Genomic DNA, 9,243 nt, shown 5'->3' on the forward strand with positions numbered 1-9,243 from the left:
TTTATTATATTTAATAATAACGTTTTAATTGTTTTTATTTTTGAAAACGATATTGCTTCCACCCCCCAAAAAACAAAATGTCGGCCAGAATATCCCTTCCGTGATAGGTTGATGAAATATGTACAGACTGGGAAAGAAAACACATGCATGAAGGTTAAAAAGACAAAGAGTTTCCAGCAGACTTTTCGTTTCAAATGTTTATAAAAGATATTTAGGATCGGCGGCTTAACCTATGGTCGGTCGCCTTCTCGGAAACACATTTTTTTTGCAATTTGCCTTCGCTTTGCTTTCGCTCATATGCACGAAAATAACAATTTCTCGCCTCGTGGAGAAAATAACAATTTTTTGCCTTTTATTTCATAATTTCATAAGTGTTCGTGACATTAATTACAAGAATTTTGTATTTATTTCTCTTCAGATGATATTAACAAAATGATTTTTGTTCTTGGGGATAAAATACCACGTGGCAAACGGACATCCATGACAGGTCTCAATATATTTGAGAGGCTTCAAGATAGCGGAGACCTGGCGTACGACAAGACGACCATCCTTGTGGAAAAATATGAGCTCATGAAATTACCACTTCTGAAAAACCAGGTTGTTGAGTAAGGGTCTTACAAATATAATACATCTAAAATTTTAATTTCACGTGTGCGTATACATAAGACTTTGTAAAGAGTATAGCTTAGTGGAGAGAAGAAATGTCTCAATACAGCAATGTCTTTTAGGGGATTCACGCACAAGCAAAGTTCAAATTTTGTCGTTGCATTCATATCACATTCCTACCGTGATTTCCATCAACTTCCCAGTCAAAATTGTTAAATGTAATTATACTTGAACACTTACTTTTGCTTTATAATTGTACTTGATAACTCAGTTGTCCACCCTCTAGTATTTTGCGACATATACTTAGTTTACAAAATATTTCTTGTCAACCTACATGTACACGCATTTGACAAAACGTTGTTATGTAGCGCGAAGATTAACCCCAATATCAGTGACTTGTGTGTGAACTGCAACAATACCAGTGCATATGTTGTCATAGAAAAAGTGTACAATTTCTTAGATTGTCTCAAAACCCAATGAAAAACTTTGCATTTTAGAGTTCAATAATTTACGGTAAAATCGACAAGGCACACGAACGCATGGCACACAAAAACACACACACACACACACACACACACACACACAAAAAAAAAGATGAACAAACACATACACACATGCATACATACATACATACATACATACATACATACATACATACATACATACATACATACATACACACACACGCATACATACATACATACATACATACATACATACATACATATATACATACATACATACATACATACATGCATACATGCATACATGTATACATGCATAAGTAGAATAATAAGAAGTCTCTTTATGCCCTTCAGGTACAACAATAAACATTACTGTAATGGAAATACTGCATGATGCAACAGGGCTAGAGGTAATTAATCTTTCCTGTAGATTCTTAAAATTGTGATTTCAGATTTTACCTCACGTAAGAAGAGGTTATGTTATGCCTCTGTCCGTCCATCTGTTCATGTGTGTGTGTCTGTGTGTGCCCGTCTGTCTGTGGACACGATATCTCAAAAACTATTGCATCTATTCTAATGTAAAGCGCTAGATATCTTTCTGTGGTAATAACAAGAACTGATTAGATTTTGGTAATGAAGATTACTTAGTCATTTGCATACTGATAATTTTTTTTGTAATTATACTTCCTTTGGAACACATACTTCAAATTCCATATAATTTGGTACATACATTTACCACAGCTAAGGGCATATGTCCTATGAATTTTGTTGTTTAGCTTACATCTATAATGAATGATTTTCATAGTTATATTCAGCAAGCTATATCACCAGCATGCACATTTAAAATTTAGCTTTGACTTTTAGTGGGTGATTTGAAGCAATTAAGTTATATCTTTGGAAAGCACGTTTCAAATTCCATATAATTTTGAATATCTAATGAGGTCATGTGATCTAAATTTGAATTTGTTTAGGATCTGTGTTAGATGGTGATTCCAAAAATATATGGGTATACCTAATCAAACTTGGTCAATTTAGACTCAAGCACTCCTGTTATATGATGTTTTCAATTTTTAATTCCATTCTAATGTATCAAATTACTATCCAAAGTATGATTTTGTGTCCAAATATTTTCATATCATTCCACAGGTTTTTGATATTGAACAACAAAATGCAGTGAAGAATCAGGGAATTTTTCACCAATGCAACGTGAAGAATGTGTGACAAATTCAATAACTTTATTGTAGTGGCGGCCATTTTGAATGAAGGCACATGACCAAAAACTTCATAGAACGCTAACATAGTGATTACAGTCTTCAGGTAAAGGGTCTATCTACACACACACGTAGCTGTGTTGACGAGCGAGTTCAAAACGTCATGAGGAACAAGAGTACGAGAAGTACCTGATTTTTAAAATGGGAGCATCGTAAACTCACGATAACTTGGCTGCCATATTGGCTATTCACATGACTTTGTTGCTGGATATTGATAGCATTGCCTGTGGTCATCTTTTGATGTCAAATTCACTGAAAATAAAAATTGATCACAAAACAACTACTCATCGGACGTAGTATCAACACTTTATTTTAAAGAATCGACAATCGGTAACAATTTGTTTTAGATACTAATACTACTAAAGTAGCTAGTTTACTAACATTTGATTTACATGAATTAGAGGTACAGTCAGAGCCTTTCATCTATATACACATATTGTAATAATATGGAATAATATGTAGAATCATACGAGGAATCAGATAATTAAGTTTTTCCACACATTTTTACTACAATTTTGAATCGAATTTTACGAAAAAAGTGCATCGTTTCATCACACTTTATTCTTCATGAACAAATGGCGTCCGACGGCTATGCAAATTACGTAATCGCGTGACCTGTTGCGAGGTCAAGCTTAACTACAAGGTACAGCTCTTTCTGTGCTGTGGTTTCTCAACCAAAATTATCCGTTAAGACTTTACCATTTACATGTAATATCAAATTTAGTTTAAAACGTAAGTAAAATTGTCTTAATGCGACTTTTGTTCCGTCATTTTTATCATATTTCAGGGCCGTAACCTGACCAAATTGCCGTATGGTGGGGGAACAGTGCAATCATGCATTTACAATTTAGAAAGGTGACTAATTTAAATACATTTTCATGCGATTTACATTATATCGGTTTTAGCGTAGGCAATAAAATATCATGCAAGGCTAGAAAAAATAAAATAAAAAGCTGTTCAACGGCAACCTAACCAATCACATTGAATATGTAGGTCGATTTCTTTTTCATTATGCTTGACACTATGTAATAAAAACAAACCATGTATAATTATAGCAAAACATTTCAGGTTAAGTTTATATAGAATTTATTCAGTCATTTTGATTTTTCATATATGATAAGCAAATACAACACTAAATATACATCATGGCTTTGTTATGTGTTCAATTTTTTTCTGGAAGGATGTGGAAGGTTGATTGATGGTTCCCTTCAAGAATTCCAAATATTTACAATGGTAAAAAAAGTTTCCTTTCATTAATTGAGACAAACTTTAAATGTGAATTTAAATTACATGAATTCTGTTAGATATCAGAAACCTAGAAGCACAAAAAATCACTGTATTGGTATAGCAACAGAATTTATCATATTTCAGTTTTTGGTTACCGTGGAAACAGTGTTAACTTCTCTTACTATTGTTACGATCCAGAAATATCTTATTTGGAATTTTTGTATATTTAACCAAAAATAACGTCACTGCAGATTTTGATTTATAACGCAACTGTTCGTGCTCTCTCTCTCTCTCTCTCTCTCTCTCTCTCTCTCTCTCTCTCTCTCTCTCTCTCTCTCTCTCTCTCTCTCTCTCTCTCTCTCTCTCTCTCTCTCTCTCTCTGAAATTCTGTGGAATATTCTGTTTTAGGTGTTATGTGAACTGTAACGGGAATACCGCAGTATGAGTAGCAATCACTTGAATTGTACCTGCTGTGGTCACTACCGTGGCAGTACTGTGGTCTCAAATACTCGGTTTAACAAAAGTCCACAATAGTTAGTTATTATGATTTAGTAGGTATATTTAGAAATAAAACAACAACACAATTCTTGATGATAGAAACGTGCTATTGTTTAGCAAGACAAAATCTTTGCATTGCTTTATATGGTTATATGTTGGGGTATTGTTGAATTAGAATGATTCAAACAAAACGAGCTCTGACAATGGAAATTATTACTAAGTATCTATATTTCGAAAACAAACAACTGGACGAAACAATGCATGGTTTATCTTGCTGGCTTCAGTATTTACATTACCTTGTTTGGTGTTATTCGGGATCATATCACGTGAAGATAAATACTGTTTCGTAGAAAAATGTTATTTCGAGTGCATCGCCCATGATGCACATATACTTTACCATGCACAATCAAAGTTCTCTCTCTCTCTCTCTCTCTCTCTCTCTCTCTCTCTCTCTCTCTCTCTCTCTCTCTCTCTCTCTCTCTCTCTCTCTCTCTCTCTCTCTCTCTCTCTCTCTCTCTCTCTCTCTCTCTCTCTCTCTCTCTCTCTCTCTCTCTGTTTTCTGGGATGTACATGTACAACAGAACATTGCGTGGTTGGCTGAAATATTCATTATTTCCTTTAGAGTATATCTTTAAAATTATATAACTATGTTAGTCAGCTTACACACTCAATATCGGGACTAGTTGACATATTTTCAGATAACCCCCCCCCCCCCCCCTCTCCCATGACGAAAGAAAATCAAGATCATGAAGTGCATGAAGAAATTGTTCACAAATGTTTCACATAAAAATTTTCAAACAACAACCGACACTCAATGGGTAAACAATGAGGTATCATCGTTCTGCTAGTGTCCTAACTTGACACACACGTATTTGGTCGTATGGCTTCAAAGTGACAAATGGTATACGGGGAAATATAAAAAAAATATTTCAGAAATATACCACAAGGTAGTAATTTTATTTCTAATATACAAATATATAATTACATCGCACCCCATCTGTACCTGGAAGGTAATGATTTAAACTTGCCACAAATGATTTACAATTTTTTAATTATTGAATCCATTGAATGGACTGCTGCAGTCGTAAGCCTCAAATTCATGGCAGGCTCAGAAAATAAATGAATCTGTATACATTTGGCTAGAAAAGTAATATCGGTTAACGCTGTTACTAGCCTCTGTTTTTTTTAGATTCTTTTTGTTGTTTTTGTTTTGTTTTGGTTTTTTTTTTTACAAAGAATCCATTTTCAAATTAGAGTTTCGAGATGCATTAATGCTCATCAAAATCGTAACTGTCAAGACAGTCGTTCAAATTTCCCTCTTCACTATGACAAAAAGATTATTTCGTTACTAAGTGTCCAACACCTCAACACAGTTCAGATTTGAATCCGTGACTGCGATTTTATGTGGATCAATCTGACTAACAGCAATATAAGTTGGATACTTCACGAGTCCTTGCCCAATATTGCTGACAAAGTTTCCTTCCTCCGAAAACTTAACGATTCTGCTATTGTGTGTATCGCATACGTAAACGTTATTGTAGACGTCGACATCGATACCCCAGGGGTACTGCAATTGTCCGGCTCCAGACCCCTGTGAACCGAAAACTTTGCAGATGTTATTATCATAAACCTGGATGCGATTATTATCATTATCTGAGATTAGCACCCTCTTCTTCTTATCGACGCAAATTGCGTAATTTCCAATAAACTGACCCAGATTCCTTCCTCGAGACCCAAACATTCCGACATAAACACCTTCCAGGGTGTACTTCCTAACAGCATCACACGTTGCGTCGGTCACCAGAACCAAACCCTCACTCGTTACGCTTACAGCTATGGGGTCGATACTCTCCTCTGAACCAAAGACATTGAGTAGTGTGCCATCTTCACGGCACACAACGACCTGTTTATTACCATCGTCGGTAATAAAATAATTGTCGCCGTGCACAGCCACGTCCCATGGGCGAAAGGGCTCAGCGAATCCAACAAATGCTATGATTTCCTTTACTTGCTTGCTCCAGTTGAGGACTTGTAACCTGTGATTATAAGTGTCCGCAATAACAATGTTGCCATGGCGATTAGTTGCTATCCCACGTGGGCCAATGAAGGAACCGGGGTTTGAAAGAGAAGGTGATTCTGGTTGCAACATGATGAACCTGTAAAACAAAAACGTATAACATTGAAATTGAATAGTAGTCATGCATGTAGTATTGGAATAAGGAATTGAAGACACATTCATCTCTTATGATACTTGCTCAATAAAGTACATAATACTATGATGAGTACACTATGATATATACGAACATTGTTTGTTGTATGATGTCACGTGTATTGCATATCACATACATTTGTAGATATCAAATACGTGAGCAAAATCATAATTATATTATCATCACACAATTGCCCTTCATAGAACTTGAAGTTAAAAGGAAGGAAACGACAAAAACTAAAAAAAATATTTTCCTATTATTCACAATAACATATTTGCACTTCGATCTCAGAAAATCGGTTCAAACTATACATGGCCACAGTTTGAAATTTCAAAATGACCGTTTTGCAGCAAGTCAAACGAATCTAAAGTTCAACCTCTAGGAATATAAAACAAATGCGATGGGCTTACCTAATAATAATCTAACACCTCTAAATACCTTTCACAGATAATGAACACGAATGGGGATTTTTGGCAATGTTTCCGATTATCTCCTAATATTTAGCAAAAAAGAATATTTACCATGAAAGATGACACACTATGAGACATACAGCTTATATATAGTCGAAAGCGCACGCTGATGGGTAGGCCTACTAGTACTCTGACTGTTGGTACTAGGCCGATGATGAAATAGTGGTTGGTCGAGTAACAGTATGTGTTTCGATAGTTTGAACTGTGACATTGAATATTTACATACTAGTAGTCGTTACCAACTAGTTCGATGTGTTCGCTCTATCAATCTTGGATCATATCGCGCATGCGTACCTGTATCATTTTGTAGACTCTTGTGTAAACATTTTATAACGGAGTATCACATACATAGATACGTAAATACTGAAGCTGGTAGCTACTTTAAGTTAGCACTAATGAGTATATTGAATTGTTTGTATCCCATGAAAGTTATAAAGCAATAATTTTTAACTTGAATTGTAGATGACATTTTTCATCTGGCAAATTAAAACAGTGACGTTAATGATCTACCTACACTAAGGAATGATGGAGTCACTAGTACAATTTTCATTTGAATGAATAATATGATAAATGCCGTAAACAGACAGAGCCGCTGACCCTGTATGAACTATCGCCTCGAAATGTACACTGAACATTAATAACTTACGGTAAAAGACTGGTAACGCTATGTTAACGTCCTAGTGGAAACAAACACTTATATGTTAGTGTAGGGTTTGACGATTTGAAAATACCAATTAAATGAAAATTTCACGTGACAAACCAATGTTCTTTTATCCTTATTTCTGAAACCCTTATTTTCTGTGCTTGCTAAACCTATGTCTGCACATTTTAATTCTCGATGTTAATATTTGATTTGTGACCAAGTTACGATTGAGTTCAGTTCGGTCAGTCTGATGTATTGTAAAAACCTGAGATCGTAGGTAAAGTTTAAATCATGGCTTCGAGTAGACTGTCTACTACGGGGCATGGAATTACTACAAATTGTCAACCAACCACATGGATTCACGTGAATGGTATATATTATGTGCAATGGAAATACCAGGTAAGCATGGCAATTCACTGCCAAACTATGAAACATAATAATTATACCATTATTCTGTTTTAAGTGAGATTTGACAAACTAAACGAATAACTTGCTGTCATAGTATTGACAATGCGATGTTGCTTGTAGGCATGATAACATCAGCAACAGATTTGAAGTTAAATTTGGATTTGCCACCCGTTGGTATTCTTATAGTAAATTAGGTCACGTGATTGATCAAATCGAATATCATGATGATGTAACTACGTATACTCACTGATTAATGCATAAATTATTTAAAAAGGGTAAATCAGTGTTTTATTGTATATAATGTGTTTTGGCAAAGTAATTAATTAATGAGCATTTATTTATTATAGAAAATTAACCTTCACCTCATTAAAATCACCACAAAACAAACGTTACAAAATGGGACTCTATTCGAGGAGGTGGGTATATTAAACCAGCTTAAACCAGAACCTAGCTAGCCATTAATTAACTGATATAACATAATAGAATATTGATTTTCAAAATTTACAAAAACAACTTGTAATTGTCGTTACAACTACACCAATACTTTACCGATCACGTGGGGAGGGGCAAGGGGGAGATTTGTCTGAATATCTTTGTCACCTGCGGAACACTGTTTAAGTATTTCTAACCGCCAAACTGTTTTTATTCGATATACCTAGCCTTGAAGTTTATCTGAATCACGTGACAACAATTAACGGAAATCGGTGACGTGTGCCGTTATCCCAAAGGTACCTTTGATAAGGCAAAATAAAATAAAAATTTTGTTTCCGATAACATGACTTCAAAAAGTAGGGTAGTTAGGTTGGAATTGTATTTTATTTTACTTTAAATTGTTTTAGTTAGATGTAAACGAAGCAATTGAAGGCAATTATAAGTTAAGTAGATGAATACGTTATGCAGACTGTATTGTTATAGTTTAAAAAGTCTTTGGTTTCTTTCAGGAATACGATTTAAAAAATACTACAGATGAGACAAGGGCATCAATGTGTACATGGAATTAACAGTAACTTATTACCATATTATAGTTTTGCATGCAAGAAAGTGTTAAGGGTCGGTCGGTTTACCGGAAACACATAATATTTTCCGTTTGGCCCAATCTCACGTCAACAGCGTGTTTACTTATCATTTCGTGAAATCATATCAAGCCCACAAATAAACATCTAAAATTGTCATACATACGTACATGGTTTAACCTACAACGAAGAAAATAGGAAGCTACTGTCTGTCTGCCTTCCTGTCTGTCTGTCTGTCTGTCTGTCTGTCTGTCTGTATGTATGTATGTATGTATGTATGTATGTATGTATGTATGTATGTATTCATGTATGTACGTACGTACCTACCTACCTACATACATAAGTGTGTGTGTGAGTGTATGTATGTATGTATGTATGTATGTATGTATGCATGCATGCATGCGTGCGTGCGTGTGTGTGTGTGTGCGTGCGT

The sequence above is a fragment of the Glandiceps talaboti genome, chromosome 9 (assembly GCF_964340395.1).
Source record: "Glandiceps talaboti chromosome 9, keGlaTala1.1, whole genome shotgun sequence".
In the NCBI taxonomy this organism is placed as follows: Eukaryota; Metazoa; Hemichordata; class Enteropneusta; family Spengelidae; genus Glandiceps; species Glandiceps talaboti.